At 39.0% G+C, this 19,294-nt stretch overlaps 1 long non-coding RNA gene across 1 annotated transcript in view; it reads right to left on the bottom strand.

Moving 5' to 3' along the window:
- Window positions 1–2,896: 2,896 nt before the first annotated feature.
- LOC147652731 (uncharacterized) overlaps window positions 2,897–19,294 on the bottom strand; it is a 72,608-nt gene continuing 56,210 nt past the window's right edge. The window contains exons 4-5 of the long non-coding RNA XR_015288289.1: window positions 7,530–7,738; window positions 2,897–5,221 (exon numbers count right to left, since the gene is read on the bottom strand). This is a non-coding gene — a long non-coding RNA (uncharacterized LOC147652731). The remainder of the gene's footprint in view (window positions 5,222–7,529; window positions 7,739–19,294) is intronic.

Raw genomic sequence — 19,294 nt, 5'->3', positions numbered from 1 at the left:
CCTTCCTTCCTCCCCTCTCCACCCTGCAGACTCGATCTTCAGCCTGTTGATGTAAAAGGAAAAACCCATACTGACCTCATGTGGCTCTGGATTTCTCCTCCATTCCTGGGCCATTTGTTTTTACAAGTGAGTTAACAGGAGCACTGAAAAATCCCTCAGCAGAGCTCTGAAAGTGCCATCCGCTGCCCTAATGGCTCGAGTGAGTTTTCAATGGAACTGCATTGTTTGAACCCAAGATAATATTTTACCTTCAATACACCACCATTATGAATTCATTTGACATTCAGTGTGCAGTAATAACAATGAATTTGCTGGATATTGAATGTCACATACTTTCGCAAGTACGGCATTTCATTGTAATGCACGGCAGCATTAGTTTAACGATGCCAGGGTTTTTCCAGAATCCTCTCTTTACATTTCACACTCACACCCCCTTCTTTCTCCAGGAGAACAATAAATACTCCTTAGCATTGCCTAAGAAAAATAAAAATCATACTTTGCTTTTGAAGAGAAATATGATCTATATGCAGGCCTCTAGCGAGGTGAGCGTCAATGTTTCCTGGGACAGCGTGAGCGTGAATATGTGCACAGAGGATTTTTAAAAACATAAAATGGATGGCCTGGAATATTAATCAGGGTTTGTTTCATTTTGTTTTTTCCTTGCTTTTTGGTTGTTTGGTTTGTATTTTTTTTTTTTACTTAATTGATTCCAGAGTGCAAAAGAAAGTAACCTTGCTCTTTGAAGCAACAGATTTGAAATTCATGGCCAAACCCTACCTCTGTGTCCTGAACAGGTAATCCACAGGAGCTGAACACTGTAAGAGTGTGGTGAGCTGGGCTGCATCCTACTGCTGGTGCAGTAAGGGGCAGGGCACTGAGGGAGGAGTGGGCTTGCCAAGGGCAAGGGGAGGCACGCGGTTCCATCCAGCATCCGGGAGAGCCAGTGCCAAGGAGCGCCTACAGCTGCCTTAGAGCTCTGAGCAAGCCACCACCTCTGTGAGGAGCATGTCATCCTTGAGGTGTCTGTGCCAGGGCTCACCCCATCTCTTCAGCTGGGGTGATCAACTGGATATTTTGGCCTGGAGAAGTTCACAATTGTGCAGCCATCTGGTTTTTATAGCGAGGATGTTCCCATGCAAGTGCTATGCTGGATGAGTCAAACCATGCTATTTATCTGTTAATTTTGTGAGGTGGTCTGCTGAGCATCAGCTGGTCTCATTTCTATACATTGGTGCTAAAGCTTTCTCATCCATTGTCACAAGTTCCCAGGATGGCAGCCTGGCACCTCATCCTCCTTAGAAGATAAAATAAGCTGTGTGCAGAATGGGTTTCTTGACTGCCTGCTGGTTTTACAAGTTATACAGAAGAAGAAAAAAAAAAGAAATAAAGGAAAAAAGAAAAAAGGAAAAAAGGAAAAAAGAAAAATAGGAAAGAAAAAAAGAAAGAAAAAGAAGAAAGAAAAAACCCAGAGAAATGACACAGAAGTTATTTTTTATTGCAGAAGGAATAGTCATGTAAATGCATTTTTTTACAAGCTGTTTTAATACAAATTGTTTGTGTATGCAGTGTCTGTAAATGACCTTGTAGAAATCCAGGTAAACCTCCTTTGATTAAGCAAGCTATTTTCAAAGCATGATTTGTTGCCATTTTAAGAGGAAAACTAGTAATATTTCTGATAACAAAGTAAATACTGTCATCAGCTGAACTGTTAATAATGTAAAACCCTTTAAGACTTTTCTCTGGCTTTGATTACTTGATTATATGGGAAGACTTTGATTATTGCCCAATGTTTTGCTGAACTCTACTGAATCACAGGTAAATCTCTTGTTTCCATGAATGGTGCTTCAGCAAGATGAGAAGAAATATACAGTGACAAAATATGACAAGGCTTGATTGAGAAAGATCCCTTCCTGGGCATGTGGAAGTCCAAGGAATAAGAGTGGCCTGCAATTAGTATGTTCTGATGTGGTTTTCTGTAACATGAGTTTGCCAGTTTGGTCTGTATTTAAAAGCTCTTGGAGATGCAGTTTTTGAAGCTGTCTCTTCATCTTTATGTTTGCTTGCTTGTATTCTAGTTTTCATCTGAGAGCACAGAGGCAGTTTGCAAGGCAAGGTGCCCTTCAGTGTGAAATACAGAATATATTAAACACTGAAATGAGTAAGGCAGCAACTGTAACTGCTGCAGCTAATGCTGCATCACCCAAGCTTGCACAGAAAGAGTTGAATCTATACAATTATTTGCAATGAATTTGCTCCTGAAGACCAATCAGCATTTTGAATGAAAGAGAATCTAGGGGGAAAATTGCTCACCTCAGCTAAAATAATGAAGGCAATGATCAGTGGGATAAGGCAGAATGGATGGCAAAAACTGCTTGTTAAATACTTTAAATATTTCAAGCCTGTACAACAATAGAAAATAACAGCATCATAAATGTGGCACTGTTATGTCTCCTGTCATGGATGCTTACTCTTATCCAGACAATTTTTTTTTCCCCCACTTATCTCCTAGAGTCAATATTTTATCTCCAATCCTGTTGTGGGCTTTCAGGCAGCTGACTACATAGGATAGTTTTGGAGAAGGCTGGGTTTGGAATAAGAAAGTCTGAAATCTTTTTTCTTGTGCCTAATAACTGATGTGATATTTGTAAATCCAGATCTCAAACCACACAATGGGCAAGAAAAAATTTCACCATAATTAGATCCTATTGATGAAATGCTGCAGACAAAAGGTGTCTTTGTGAGAGGATGAAATAGGCTCGCCTCAGGTATTTGTAGGCCACTTATTGAAGACATTGATTGATAATTTACCAATCTCTGCATTGCTTTTTGTAGTGCAAATACACCAGTATGTTCATATATATAAACAGATAAAAGACAAGTGGAAGGGGCCATGATCAATCTAAGCAGACAAGTGTTTTAATGAAGAATTACATACAGGTAAGCGATTCCAGACAACACACAAAAGGAGAAGGTTTAGATCAAACTACAAGAATAAATGGTGACTTGAAAGAGCTCAAAGCAAAGCACAGGGGTGTCCCAGGAGGATATATGTGTTTTACCTGTCGATTCATACAACTGCCTGTTAGATCAAATCAAACATTTCTCTTGCAGAGTCCATGCAGTGATAAAACACAGGCAGTTTTGATGTGTCAGCATGTCAGTGGAGAGATGCTGCACACATGAGGTTGGATTCACGACGAGCTTTTGTTTCAGGTGCTTCTCCTCCTGGCAGCAGTGAAATGGCAGCAGAACTGCTCAGCTGTACTACCTGGCTAACAAAACCACCAGCTTTGAACCAAGCCCTCTCAAGGGTTAAGCAGGAGGAGCACAAAACCAAAGATACTGTTCACAGTCATTCCTCAGCTGTGTGCAACCCTTCTCCTCCCCACAGCACTTAACAGAGCAGGAGCAGGGGCTGTTTCATGCACTGCTTAAAGCATTGCTGCTTAACAGCACATGGCAGCTCTGCCCAAGAGCTTCAGATCAGAAAAGACCAGCCCACCTAATTGAAAGTGTGAGGCAGTCAAACAGGCAGTGATCTTTCAGTATGCAATGCAGGGAGGATTCCCATCCTTACTCTCTCATGAGAAGTGCAGTTTAATGCTTTGTGAGCACTGCTTACAGAGACTTCAGTTTTACCTCTTTGCTGGTGGCAATCCCAGAAAGTCAAACCTGTTAATTCTGTGGCTTAGAGGATGCCCAGCTTTATGTTAAAGGAAAGATTAGCAATATCACTTCTAGGAATTCAGACCCTGAACTTTTAGTTATGGGATATGACATGATAACAACTTCAAGTGAGGCAGCTGCTCTTTATAATCAGATGGAATCTGGTCATTAATCTGTAACATTCATCTCTATTTAATAAATAATTCATCTTTTAATAAAAAGTATGAACACCATACATATTCCATACAGATATCTTCATCAGCTGCCTGAACATACAAACTCAGAGATTTCTCATTTTCATCAAATATTATGTTGTGTTGTGGCACTTAAAATCCACAATTGAGTGCTATTAGTTTCCTAGAAAGAAAATCCATCATGAGATAAGTGTCATAATTTCATCACCTTACCCTGTGTCCTAACAGAACTCTTACTCTCTCTTACAGTAATCTGCATTTTGAAGAGGTCTATTTGGACACATGCAGCTTCCAACTTCAGGATCTGTTTAGAGAATCACAAAACACTTGTGAGAGGAGATGTGAAATTTCTGCTGAGCCCTTTACAGAAGCTGGAAAAAAACTTAAGGACTCGAGCCAGACTGAAAGGAGATAAATGAAAGCATGAGTTTGTGTTGCTGAGATGTTTGAATATTTTCCTGGACTTTGTCCTGTACAATTAAACAAGGTATTTAGGGACATGCCTAAATTAAAATATCTCTAGCGTAACCTCATTTCCTCCCACAGAGTTTATTTCTACAATCTTGCTTGTGCACACTTCCCTTTGTTCTCTTCCTCACTGATTCTTTTCCTTTCAGGAGCCTTATTTCAAAAAAAGCTGCAGTGTGCTCACCCAACCTGCACTTCAGCCCCTGAAGCAGACCAGAATGTTTTACATTGCTTTCAGAGAGTAAAGTCTGATTAAGTGCTGTGACATCACCCTAGAATTAGTGTCCAATCCCAAATTAAATCTTTGGAGGTTTAGATTTTGTATGTGCATGCTTTCTTTCAGCTGCTAATGAGAAGTCTTGGAGTATCTGAAACATATCTCCATTTCTCCCATAAATAATTATTCTGCATTGCACCCAGTTTTGCTACATCCATACCCAAATTTGCTACCTCCTATGTGTTATTACTGATAGTTATCTAGTTACTGCTGGACTTAAAAGATTTAACCCACTCGAAATCTCATTTATTCCATTTCTTGGTGAAGTTCTGCTGTTTCTTGCACAGATTCCCCTTAAATGCCTGTACAGCCATCCTCCATGGACCAGTCCATAACTTTTGTCGACTTCTGACATTGCTTTTTGTCATACCCAGCAATTTCTCATGTCATGCCCAGCAATTTTCCTGTTCAATTGTCTAAATCTCAGTTCAGGCAGTATTTGGACATCTGCTTGCTGCCCTAATACTTGAAAAAACTGCACCAGCCAAAGATCTGTCTTCTGAATCCCCATTACCTCTGTCAGTGTGCACAGGACTCAGTGAAACTCTTTGATTGCATACAGCTGCCTAGTTCTTTCTTCATGTTATTTCATGATATTTTAGTACAGTGATCTTTCCTGTAAAAAAAAAAAAAATTAATCATCTTTTGTTTAGTAAACCATCCTAATCTGTTAACCAAAAAGAACCCAAAAAAACCCAAAAAAGCAAACCAAGCAAAAAAAAGCAAGCAAACAAACAAAAACAAACAAAAAAACACAACAAACCCAAACAAAACTCACTTGCAACACTGATATCCCTTACCATATGTACAACTTGATTTAAGGTCTAATAAAACAGAATGCTTTTCAGTCCTTATTCTATCTCACAGAGCATTTTTCAGTTATTTATTTTCAGTTTAGATTGCTGTATTATTTTTTTCTTCTAGCCTCATGCTGTAAGATGAGGAATTCAGTTTAGCTCCTTCATCATCATTTCAGCTTCCCATGATTTATATGCCCAGGTTTTCTCAAAAAGGAGCAGGTTGCTGCACAAAGGCAACAGATTTTAGTCATCCAGCTCCTCCTGCTTGTATGCAAGATCACACACAATGTGCAGAGTTTTGCTGGTAAGAGGTAGTTGTAGAAAAATGCTTTTTATCAACACTGATGTGTTCCACTGTGCTCTGACTCAGTGGTTGCTCCAACCTGCACCACGACTGACACCAGGATCCCTCACCCCAGGCTTGTGCCAAATGGCACTTCTACCCCAGCTTCCTTGTCACCACTATTCTTGATCTTTTCCTGTCCTTCCACCCACAAAACCTCCTCCCAAAATCAAGGCATGGCACAAATGCTTGAATTCAAGTGGCACCGAGGAGCTCAGGGGGGAAACACCTCCCAGGAAAGGATGACAAGGCTGACAAGAGCCAGAAGCTGGAGCTGTCTCTGCTCTGTGCTCTGCCCATTGACCACAACTGCTATGTACAGAGCAAATCCATGCCAGGCAACAAGCTAATGACTAAATATGGACAAATATAAGTTTCTTAGGTGTAGCTGTGGAGATTAGGGGCTGAGAAATCATCCTTGACTTTTTAATTATTTTCTTTGATAAGAAGAATCCTATCCTATCTGAACATAATATATTCTTAGAGTTCAGACTGATGACTTCATTCCTTTCTCTACAAAGTAGGTCCTTGGTAGTAGGAGCTGGCAATATTAACAGAAAATTTAGAGAAAAGCAAGTAGATTTCTCTGTGTCACTAGTGAAGATTTAGAAAAAAAAATGGGAACCCAAAATGATATATTGTCTGATCTGTGGTCATAAAAACTAAAAACCATGTAGTGACTGGGAAAAAAATAGGGATAAATGTGGGGAACAGTAAAAATGAGTGACAGTTTGTCAGTTCTGTGTACAAATGCTGAGGCAGGGAGCAGCTCCCACCACCTACTGCAAGCTATCACAGAACATTTGATATTCTGCTCCAAGTAATTTTTTTTGTCAGCAGCTGTCCAGTCACCGTGAAAATTTCTCAATTTTATACCAAGCATTTTATCAGTTCAATATTACAGTACATTCTTTCTGAGCTTAACAGCATCAGCAAAATAAAGGATGCAAATAATGTCCCTGATCTAGAAACAGCAGCAGCCAGATAGATCACTGTCCCTTTCCATTTAACCTGAATATTTATGTGTTGAATTTTAAATATCATCTTCCTATCACTTTTCAATAAATTCATTTCTTTCTCTAACCCAAAATGTCTTGAGCTGTGACTGCACAATTATTGGTATTATAAAGACAATCTTATTTCCAACCACAGATTATTTATTTAAGGATGGCCCAATCACGTCACACAAACTTCAGTCACCATTTTGCCAATAGATAATAATGCTGACAATATTCTGTTTTCTAGCTGACCTCTATTTATCATTGTGTACCAGTTAAGACTTAAGCTCTAAGTTTGTCCAGGGAAAAGCTTTTAAAAAACAACTAGAACCACAGATCTCGCACTACACTAAAATCATAAAGATTTAGGTGAAAATGTAATTATTCTAATTCTGCCTTGGGGTAATTGCAGAGAGCAGGATATAGTAATAATATGATCTAGATTCATTCCAGTGTCCCATCTATTCTACCAACCTCATGCACACAAAAATTTTCAGGAGATTTAAAACCAGGTCTTCAGGGAACAAGAGCACTGAAGTGATCTGAAAGCCAGCCCCAAGAACATATCCATTCCTTGAGCATAACAACTGGCTAATCTATTTGAAACACTTCCTCTCATTTCCATTTGTGTGCTCCTCCTCTGCCGTTTGTGAATTGCTTATTACAATAGTGGGATAAAGATCAGAATGACCATAACTTCTCCTGTCGTCGTTTTTTCCCCCTTTAACTTCACATAATCAAAGCAGCAAGGTTCAGGAAATAAAAACACCAATTGTACCTAACCTGGAAGGCTTTTTTCCTGCTGTTCTGTACCTAGGAAAGTGGAGGAAGGCAGAGAAGTTATCCAGGACAGCACTGCCAGTGGAGACAGAGTCCATCAGTGCAGTCACAGCAGCTGGAGGGGAAGATGAGGAGAGGATCCCGGCAGGTGATGTGGGCAGTCCTCGAGATCTGGCACGAGGAGCAGAATTCACTGAGTGAACTCACTGAGGCTGAAACACAAATGTTACAATGCAGTGACTGTGAGCTCAGGGAGGGCTTCCTTTTCAGTCTGATTAAGGCATTAACAGCAATAATAATCACGATTCCTGAGGATTCCACAAAGGATGATGCAGGAAAGCTCACTCATTTTATGGTTCCCCTGCCAGAAAACTTTTAGGGCATCAAAAGAAATGGGAAGTTACTGAGTGAAGTCATGTCTGGCATGAGAGGAGGAAGCAGGCTGGCACATTTGCAGACTCACAGGAGACTCTGTGAAGTCCTTAGGTAACAAAGCAATGGTCAATTCACCTCTGCCACCTCGTTTTCACTCCTGTGCTACCTGAGGGAGCTGCACAATGGAGCTCCTCCAAAAAGCCTTCTGAAAAAATCAGTTGTCCACTGGCAAGTATAACCTTTTCTTCCTAAAGGAAGATATGGTGACATTGTGTTGATATAAATTGACACCAAGAGATGCTATTGAAGGAATTTGTATCAGACATGAGGTTGCTCCAGGGTTGCCATGCATCTCCTGGTACAAACTCTTTTATTGTGCAGGTTGCAAATGAATTCATGGCTCCTCCAAATCAACACATAAAAACCAGCTCCCCTTTGTGGACTGGTACTCAGGTATGATTCCAGAATCTGAGCCAAGCACTGGCTTTGGTGGAAGTTCTTACAGAGAGGAGGTCAAAACAATTGTGTTTCTATGTTGATAAAAGCATTTAGAAATGTTTCAGCATTTGAATCCAAGGCACAATAATAAATATGTGGTTTGAATAATTTCAAAGTTGTTATTTCCATGGAACCTAATAAAATCTTACACAGTTTACAAAACAAAACCCAGGTCAGTTGGAGACAGAAAAATTCATTTTGGTCACATTTCCAAGAGATTCAGTTTAGCAGGATTAAAATTGCTACACTGGAATTATTAAAATTCTTTTGGTTTTGTAACAAAGTTTCATTATCTTTATTTAACTTCACTGTTTTATCATCTGTGTCCTGTTTTTTGCTTCATTGAAAATTCTGTTCACACCTAATCAGATAAAATTAAATTCTATATTGAAGCTTAATCCAACAAAAGTTTATGTGTGGGGGATTCCATGTGCTGGGCATCACTAAGATTTTTTCAGCATTCACATGGCATTTTGTAGTTGGAAGAGACTTTACAATTTTGTTTTTCATTGTGAAAAATCTCCTTCAGTATTTGCAGCTATACACATCATCTGACGAAGGTTTATCTGAAATAATGAAATCCAGTCCACTGAGTTTACTCCATGTTCCACCAAAAAGATGCCTGTCTAAAATGAGGAGAAAAGGTTTCAAAAAGACAGTCAGTCACCATTAGAAATCAGAGGTTCAATGCCACAAAAGAAGAATTTATTATAGTCTTGCACATTTAGAGACTTTTAAAGTGGAAATATATTCTTCCAGATACTTGTCCCATAAAATACATCCCCATGGAATATCGCTGAATTGCACACACTTGAATAATTTATTTAATTAGTCACATGGGAAGTTTATTTCTAAAAATGAGTGCTTTCTTTTGCAGCTATACAAAGGAAGCCATAAATGTTTATGTGTGGAAATTAGAAATCTACTTTTTCATGACGATATTCTTTAAATTTCACTGCAGCTTTTACTGCAGCAAACTTCTTGAGCTGTTTGATTCACTCATACATCCTGCAGCATTCCCAAGCATTGTGTCACCAGGAGTGCAGGACACTGAAACTTAATTTCAAATCCCATGTTCCATATCCAGTTCTTATGGTTTGAGGAATTTCAGAGCAAATGAAACACATAAAGATTTAATCTAAAACAAAATGAGATCAATGAGAAAAAAAATTAACTAGGGAGCCCCTGGGTAGATGTTAGAATCTTACTCTGTTTTCCCTGATACAGACCTGATCAGAATTTCCCTCTTTCATGACAAAATCTCATTGCCAGTAGTCTGAAATGAAAATTGTTCTCCATTAACTTTTACTGTCTTAATATAAACCAAATACTCCAACTTGGCCACTTAGGGTTTCTTCTTTACAGGAGAGGACATCCTATTCCAAAAGAGATGCTGGAGATTATTAGGGAAAAAACTTCTTTTCTGTCCCTTTTCTGGAAAGTTTTTTAGATGTCAAACATTCTAATAGCAATTTGGAGACAATTATTTCACCCAGGTGAGACTAGTCCCTACAGCAAGAAACACTGATTATTTTAGCTGCTCAGAGGAAAGAAAAAAAAATAGGAGAGAAAAAGAAGAATCAAAATGTAACAAAACTTGAAAGAAACTACGTTCTTCTTCCTGAGAAAGGAGAAAATCCCACAATAAGACACATTTTAAGGGGCAGTTCCAAGTGTTGTGCTCAGCTCCAGATGGAGGAACCCAGCACTGGGTGCCTGCCTTCTCTTACCTTCAGAGCCCTGCATTTCCTGAAGTAAATTCATTTAAAAGACATCCCATGCAGTACATTTTGAAGTTGTTTTCCTTCCCATAGACTACTTCTAAGAGCCCACGGATTGAGGTTTGATATAATAAAACATAAACCTGGTTGCTACATAATTAACTCAAAATTTAATGAGCAATAAAAGTACCATTATGCTCTTGTAATGCATTAAGCTTATACTCCTGTTTAATCCATTTAAAAGGGCTCTCTAGGTGTTCACTTGGCAAATAACAAAATAAGGCAAGTCAGAAATTACACTTATTAAATGTGAATGTGTGTCTTTAGCAATTGATATCTAACGTCATAGGACAAACTTGCCAAACTTAATTAAATGAATAAATGTGATTATGCAGTTAATATCTCCTTAATTACAAGGCTTAATTATCTTTTACATGCCACGCTGTCAGCTCAGTGGTTGCCTGTTACCTCACCAAAACAGCAGCAGTGAGCTCCAAGTCTTGTCTGCGCTGGGCTCCTGCTGTACTTGGAATTCTCTGCAATGTGTCACAATCTTAAACTTCACATAGATTTAATACTTCTTTAACCAGCTACCAGTCTTATTATGGCAGCATGAGCATTTTTAAATACAATTTGACTATACAAAGGGAAAATAATGGCTTAATTTCTGTAATGTAGACTATGCCATGAGGTCCTTCAGCTTTCAGATTTGTTACCGTATTGTATTTTCATATAGTGGAGGAACAGGAACCTTACAGGAACTTTAACTCATGGATGAAGAACAAACCTGTTCTTCCCAGTACCTCTGGGTGGTGTTCCAAGTGTTTCCTCTCAGAAGGAAGACACATTTCAGCTCCAGATCCTGCTCTTTAAGGCCACTGTGACCTACATGTCCGGTGACAGTCCCAAGGTGCAGGACTTCACAGCAGGACTGCAGGACTGGCAAACTCCTCTCCCCAAAATGCCAGAGATGTTAGAGCCAGTCAGGCTCCAGGCCAGTCTCATCCAGGGCCAAGGTGTGAGCTGGCATGAGACACCTCACTCCAGAGAACATGGCTCAGCAGGTGAGACCTACAGAACTGCACAAGTTTTCTCCTCTTCTGAAAGGGCAAATGAAATATTGCAAGAGCACATCTTTTGTCAAGGTAACATCAGAAAACAACAGCAGACCAAAAACCAAACTCAATTCATACAAGTCTTATTTTTCTGCCTCTAAGAAAAAGTGATACTGAAAGAAACATCTCACCTGTTGTAGGGACATCAGCTACAGCTCAGGAAAAGGCTTCACCTAAGACAAGTATTTCATTTATAATTTTCAGTGTTTCGTGTTCCAATGTTTTACGTTCCCCAAATATAAAGTACAAATAACCTGTAATGTTTCCAGGGTTTTTAGAGATTGCATTTCCAGACAGCCAGACCTGGCTTGCCCTACTCTCACACTGTCCTGCCCAAATAAAACTTACTCAATGGGAATTTATCAGTGGTGTTCACTTTCTAAGTAACCAGAGCAGGATCTTTTACGTGAATTATTATTGTGTTTCTTCATTCCACCTTTATCAGTATCTTTTATCCAAATCAAATGCTAAACTCTAAATGAAGCTTTTCAACCTTCTCTAAACAAACTTCTACAATGAAGTCTTTTGATATTTCCAAATGGATGTTTTTAATAAGTGTAATTCTTCTTTTGTGCAAAATTTTGGATTGTTTGTTCCTTGATTTAGGACAAAAGAAATGTCAAAATATTTCAGTTTCTTCTGTAAAAGTAATTCCAAGTTCTGACCAGTTCTATAAATTAGGCCAGCCTTCAATTCTGTTTTAAATGCAGAATAGGCAAAGGGCACTGAGAATTTGAAGTGCACTTTGAAAGACAACTTTGCAATATACTCTCATATACTCTCATCATCACTGTGACTCATGGTACAGCAAGGACAGCTCTGAACTTTTAAAACACATCCAGAAAAGCTGTTGTGCTTTTTTTTTGTAAAAAACCCACATCTTTTCAGCATTTTTTACAAGTTCTTGAGAACCATCAAAAGCCTTCCTTGATGGTATTTTAATATGACTACTGAAAATTATTTATTGCCTTTTTCTCTGTTTTTCCAGGAACCTTTGGAAAGTCTCTTCCTACTAAACTGGCTGTTTTATCTTACATTAAAGGCAAGAGAATCAAAATAGAAAACAGACAAGGTTGGCTATTTATTGAACTACAGTGCATCAGAGATTTGCAGAATAGTTAACAGAGGCCAAAAGCATTAGCAACAAATGCAGGCTCCTTTCAGGCAATTCTTTTTGAAATGCTTTTTTCATTAAAGAAAAAAGAAAGTTTCCAAAGTGTCTCATGAGTGATATTATGCAGCAGCATTTAGGGATTTTTTCCTTAAACCAGGAATTTGTACAGTGTGACTTTATACAGATAACTTGTGTATTTGCATCCTAAAAATTTTTTTCTTAAAGAAGAACCCTTGAAAAATTGCCACAAAATAGAATTAAAATCTATCAAGACTGATCACAATTCACACTGGACGTTTTATATCAACTCACTTGCATACCAGGAAAGTTAAAATACATTTGCACACAGTTCAAGTGTTATAAATGCAAATGCTATGTATGGATTTTTAGAAATGTTGAAGTTAGGTTGTGTGTTAAGACAACTGACATTGAATTCAAAACACCCTGTGGGCAAAGCCTGTCAGGTTGATGCATCCTCACTGTTATTTAGCTACTGCATCACTGAAATAAGGTTTAACCAGGTTGTAATTTTGGACAGAATTTGACTCCCAGAAGGAGAAAATTTGTCAATTGAAGCTAAATCCTGATGATTCAAATGACATTCATCTCTGAAAACTGCTCAAGATGGTGAAAGCTTTGGCTTGGGGATCCCATTACATGTGAAGGAAAATACATGACAGCTTCCCTGCTAACTTTTCTTGGGTACTAAATTCTTCCCATACTGATATCCCTTTCCTGTTATTCTGTATAGAGCTCTTCAGCTGAGGTTCTTGTCATGCATTTTTGTTCTACCTTTGGGTGTTGACATGCTGTGCTCTGCAAGGAAATATAAACTGAGAGAAAAACTTCTATTTCACTATTGTCTTAGCTGATTTCAATGAGATTCCACTATGAGGAAAAGCTGGCTAGGGATAAAATCAGGTATGGCCTTTTGGGTCTCTGCAAGGTACCTACTGAACCCTGTGCTGTGGCCAAGGATGCCCTGCAGGGATGGATAAGGAGAAGGATAACATCACAAATGGTGCTGGGACACCTTCCCTGGTCAGGGAAATGCAGTGATGGTTCCCCATCCCCACAGACTGTATGGTCAGTGTCCAGTGATCCACTTCTGATTTTTAAGCCAAGGGGTATTTGTTTTATAGATCATGGTCACAGAAAGATTTTTGTGTGTGGCTTGGATTAATAGGTCCTGAGAAATCTACCCCAGCATGTATCCTGCCTATCCCAGGCAATTAAGGTCCTTCTGCTTTGTTTCTCTGTTTGGTTCTCTCAAATACCCTGGAGTTACTCCTACCACACACAAATGAGTGTTCCCAAACCAGTGTATGAAAAAGAAATAAAATTTCACATTGACAAGCAACAGGATTTACAAAGTGACCTGGGTTTTGAGCTATAAAAAGGGTGTAGAGATATCTCTGTCGTATTTTCTACTTCCCTTTTTAGATTCATGCATTGTATCTTCTCCCTATTTAAAGCTGAAAAAAAATCTTTGTGAACCCCAGAAAGTGGCTTGTGCTGAATTAGTTTTCTACACTATGTCCACAAGACCTCAGGATCCCTCAAATACTTTTACAAGATTTATAGATGGTAGCTAGGAAAAGGATACTTAGGAAGTGTAATTTACTTTATCTATGGAACAATTATTAAGACTTTCACAAGCTGAAGCAAAGCTGATGCTCTCCGGTGTGCTAGCTATGAATATTGTGATTGGGAGTAGAAGAATGTTTGGGACATGACTAGGGTCTCAGGAAGCAGGAGTTTAATTCCAATCTCATCTGCAAGTGAATCAACCAAGTGCCTCAGCTTGCCATTCAAAAAAATGAAAATGGTACATTTCTTCCCCAAATGACATTCAGAAGGTAATTTAACCAATGTTATGAAATGCTCATGTATAGTTTAATGAAAATCCTAGAATATAAATATATCCCCAAGCTATGACCAAAACTAAACAACAACAACCACAACAAAAAAGTATAATTAGGAAAAAAATTAGTCTACTTGGAAATTAACTGTGATTTCATTTTTTACACATGACCCATTTATTCAAAACAGAGGAATCCACTATGGAAAGAGAAATATATCAGGTGAAATTTTAATCAAGCTGTCAAGCTTTATTCTAATTCTCAGGCAGTCTACATGGAGGACAGAAAGGAAACATTAAAACCAATTCTCCTAAAGAGATGGAGAGACAGAGAGCAACAAGCTGTGCTGATATATTAATTATCTATTTATAATATGTAATCTTTTCAACTTCTGTCATGTTAAAATCAACAAAGAATTTAGCTGAAGACAGCCATAAAATGAACTGATTACAGCTTGTGTACAGCACGATGAAAGAGCAAACACAGAGCTATGCAAATGTGAAAAGGAACATGACAGAGAGCGCAGGCATGGCGAGAGCAGCCGGTAATTGCCGGCCTCTGCAGCTCTCCAGCCAAACCTCCCCTCTGATAATTCCTTTCTTCTGCAACTGGCTCATTTTTGGCAAATAGGAGGGAGGGGAAGGAAGCAAGATGAGAGTGAACTCGTGGAAGAAAGCTGCTGCAAACGTGTGGAGTGGCAGAGCAATGGAAGGGCTGGATGTCACAGAGCTGAGCCTTTACAGTACCACCACACCCAGCCCACTCCTCCCAGCAGCTGGGGGAATCATGTCCAATAACCTCATGCAGACAGTGCTGAAAGGCTCATATTTGCCCTCCTAATTCCACTGGAAATCCTCCATGAAGGCAACACAGTGAAGGCCTGATGCAGCCAACTGGATTTAGTATGGGAAGATCCCTTACTCCTGTAAAACTGCTTGGGGTCAGGACCAAGTCTGAAAGCTCTTTGGGTTAAGAGAGCTTAATAAGGCAAATCACTTAATGCATATATTTATTGCATAGTTGCTTAAAGGTGCACCTTAGCAGTTTCATGAAAGTCCACAGGAGAGTTAGGGCAGTGGGGCGAGTCACTCTGGAAAACAAAATGCCTGAATCCAAAAGATAAGCTTCAAAAGTATAAATCTCCTCTCTATTTTGTGACATCTCTTGTAGTGACATATACAGCTACACCTGTAACAGCATTTTAGCATTTTACTATCACTGAGTTCAACAAAAGTTAGAAACTGGCCTTCCTGTGCAAGACTGGGGTCAGGGAGGCATCACCTTCCCTCACCATCCCCTCTTACTTGTTTCCTGCCCTGGGTCCATATCCAGTCCCAGGTCCACACTCCCTGTTTGTCATGATCCCCTCACCCTTCTCTGCTCAGTATTAAGCATCTGCACAGTGTGGGAACTGATGGGAGCATAATGAAATACTGGTTTGATACCACAATGCACTTCATCCCTAACTTAGCCCCGTGCAATTAAAAATTATTACTGCCTCAGTAATCTCATTGTGTTGAGCTAGGCCCAGGATAAATTAACAGTGATTTGCAACTTGGATAAGTAAACATTAAATGTGTGTCAGGGCTTTTCAGAATCATAGAATCATCATTTAGCCTGGAAAAGACTTTTAAAATCATCAGGTCCAGTCATTAACCCAGCACTGCCATATCTAGCACTAAACCATGTCTGTAAGTGCCATCTCTACACCTCTCCTAATTATCTCCAGAGATGATGACTTCCTTCAACACATCCCTGCACACCCTGATTGCTTGACAGCTCTTCAGGTGAAGATATTTTTTGTAATATCAAATCTAAACCTCCCCTGGCACAACTCGAGGCCATTTCTTCTGGTTCTATTGCTTGTTACTTGGGAAAAGATGCTGACCCTCAAATGACTGCCACCTCCTTTCAGGGACTTGTGGAGAGCAATAAATTCCCCCCAGGTCTCCTTTACTCCAGACTAAACACCCCTGTCTCCCTCAGATGCTTCTCATAAAACTTGTGCTCCAGTCCTTTCACCAGCTCTGTTTCCTTCTCTGGACACACTCCAGCACCTCAATATTCCTGAACTGAGGGGCCCAGAACTGGGCAGAGCACTCGAGGTGTGGCCTCACCAGTGTCAAAAACAGAAGGAAAATCAGATTGCAAACCATAGGCTCCTGACTATTTATAGCTCCTTCAAGTTCTCTCTTCTTCAGTGCCTGACTCTCAATTAACCTATTTATTTTGAGGTGTCTATTATACAATGTAGTTATGAGACAGTTCTGTACTGTATGCACATTTTGGTATATATTTTAATTTTTTATACATTTTGGTATATATTTTTTTAAGATTCCAGGATTAGCTCAGGGTCTGCTTCTCTTTTGCCACTTCCATTTTCCAGTAGCTCCAGTGTAGTCAGACACTCCTGACCAGGCTAAGATTTTAGAACATCACCTAAGCCTCTGCAATGGGGTTAGCCTCATGCTCAAAGCTCAGCTTCACTCAAAGAAATTGGTCACAGATTTAACTCTATGTAGTCAAAAGTAGGGAATTAACTTCAGTATAACACATTTTTCCTCCAGCATAAAGCTGAGCATGTACCCCATGCTTTGGTAGATGTGAAATTTTAGAGGTTTGTTCAGTAGGGGAAGGTTATTAATTCTGGGATGAAGGGAACTCTTTAAGGTTCGGGGGAAAATATTTCCAAATTGAAAGGATAAAGTATTAATTTTTTGATAGTCAGAAATCTCTGGGATTTTTTTTTAGCTTTAAGACAAAAAGTTCTATAGGACAAGGAGTTCTGTTCCTTTGGGACATCCTAAATAAAAGCAGGAGTTGTGTGTTTCTGCTGATATATATTGCACCCCATCTGGTAGAGTCAGATATCAAACCCAGACTGTCTTTGATTTCAGTGGGAGAAAGTAAGAAGAAAATAGCCTTTGGCAGAGAAATTAGATCTGTAACTTCTTAAATATTTCCCAGAAACATAAGGCACAGAATTTCACATCTGCTAGAGAAGGGATGTGAATTGAGATTTTGTATATCCCAGAGAGATGCTGTAATCACTGCCCTACAGAAAAATTATGGGTGATCAAAAACTGTATTTAGGGTGATACTTCTTAATTTTTTCTGAGTACACTTAAACTGCTACTTTTCTCTTTTTTGTGAATAAATATGGCCAAAAAAAGTCATATTATTGTGAGCAAATTTTAGTCAGATCTAAAAGTATATAACCTTAAGAATTCATATAGTTATATTTTCAGATGTTGAAACCATCACAATTATTATCTGGATTTGTAAATATGTATGTATCACCCTGTTTGTTTCTTTGGTTTCCTTTTTTCTAAATAAATTCCAATATCCATGTGGAGAATGGAAAGGAATTTTGTGTTCCTTTGCCATAACCTGAAAGAACACATCAATTTCTGCTTTCCCCTATTTCAAGAAATAAATCTCTTCCTCAAAAGATTATTTCTTCTCCACCCAAAACCTATATTTTGCCAGCATTTTTACTCTAGACAGATGGAAACAGAGCTCATGTTGCTGCCAGAGGCATCTGCTAGAGGGCTACACTTGGGGTGCAGAACTCAGCTGTTCTGAAATGAAAGATTATTACATCAACCCAGTGGACAGCCTGTGATTGCCTTGCTTTATTTCAGCTGGAAATTTTTATGTGACAATCCTGTCTTCCTACAAGTCTACTACAAGCAGTTATACAAACATCAAATTAAGATAATGTGAGAGAAACTGATCAATAACTTTCTGCCTAACTCATTTGGTTAAAACTCTATTCTCCCAAATCTTTTCAGACACTGCAAGTCACTCTAACCAGTACCTGCTGAGAACAGCTTTTTACCAAACTTGAACGATCTGACCATTTAATTTTGAAGTACTCACCTGCAAAGTCAGCTCACATCACACAGAGGGGGCCCAGGGTGACCTGAGAGTTAATCTTGCATTAGCAGATGTCCACTGATGGTGCTGCCCACAGAAGGGAGACTGAAATATGGCACAATCACACCAGACTATCAGTGTGGCTCTAAATGACCGGGGCCAAGGTTGCTAAAGGACTCTCACGTTCAGCCTGTGTCCGAGCTCATGCACCTTCCTGCATCCTCCCCATGCTGCTGTTTAACTTTCTTCCATAGGGAAGGAGTTTTCTGGTGCATGCCTTGCAGATGCTTTTCCACTTCCAAACTCCTTCCACATGTAGGGTTTTATTTTTTCTCAGTATTGACATTTCCATGCTTTCAGGGCAGGCCATACAAGATTTGCAATGTGGGATCAGAATAATTGCTGGTCTTGTCAGCATTCAGATTCCTGAAGGAATGAGGGGCACTGGGCAGTAACTCAATAATCTCAGAGAAGAATGGCTGAGTGTTTTGTTCTTTGGGATGGAAAGCAGGGAGCTGCAAACCTTCTCTCCTCCTGATAGTGCCTGACAAACTTGATTCATGTGGATCACATTGATTTTTATCTAATGACAGTTTTTGGTTTTGTACAAACATATATTGTTCCTGTGGGGTTTTTTTGTTTGTTTGTTTGGGTTTTAGTTTGGTTTGGGTTTTGTTTTGTTTTTATTTTGACTTTAACAAAATGAAACACAGAAAAGGGGCAAACAGGCATGTCCTTGAAGATCTAAAATCTCTTTGAATTAATTTGGCTGACTTTATATGTTAGCAAGGTTCAGCTGTGAAAGCAATATCGAGCAAACAGAAAGCAGTACTATCTTGAATGACTATCTAGAGGGAAAGTTCTTGCACCAAGTGTCCTGGGGTAAACCAAGTGTCTACCACACAAACTCTTTAAATTCATCCATTTCTCCATCCTGATATTTATATCTGAATCTCAAAGGCTCTCCCCCAGCCTTTAGTCCTTGATTTTCACATTTGTTTAAAAGCTAATTTTCTGAAAAGACTTTCTTCTTCTCATTTCTTTATAAAAAATAAAAATAAGTATAGACCTTTGAGGACTGAGTAATCTGTTATTAGATATAAGTGCAAAACAAATAGGTCGTTGTAATAACTGCTTATAGAGAGCAGATTGCCTAAGTATGCATTAGGAAATAAAATGAAAGGTAACAAAATTGTCTGATTGC

This window comes from Cyanistes caeruleus, chromosome 6 (genome assembly GCF_971803275.1).
Source record: "Cyanistes caeruleus chromosome 6, bCyaCae1.hap1.1, whole genome shotgun sequence".
NCBI classification, from domain to species: Eukaryota; Metazoa; Chordata; class Aves; order Passeriformes; family Paridae; genus Cyanistes; species Cyanistes caeruleus.
This window is presented reverse-complemented; position numbering and strand designations above follow the sequence as displayed.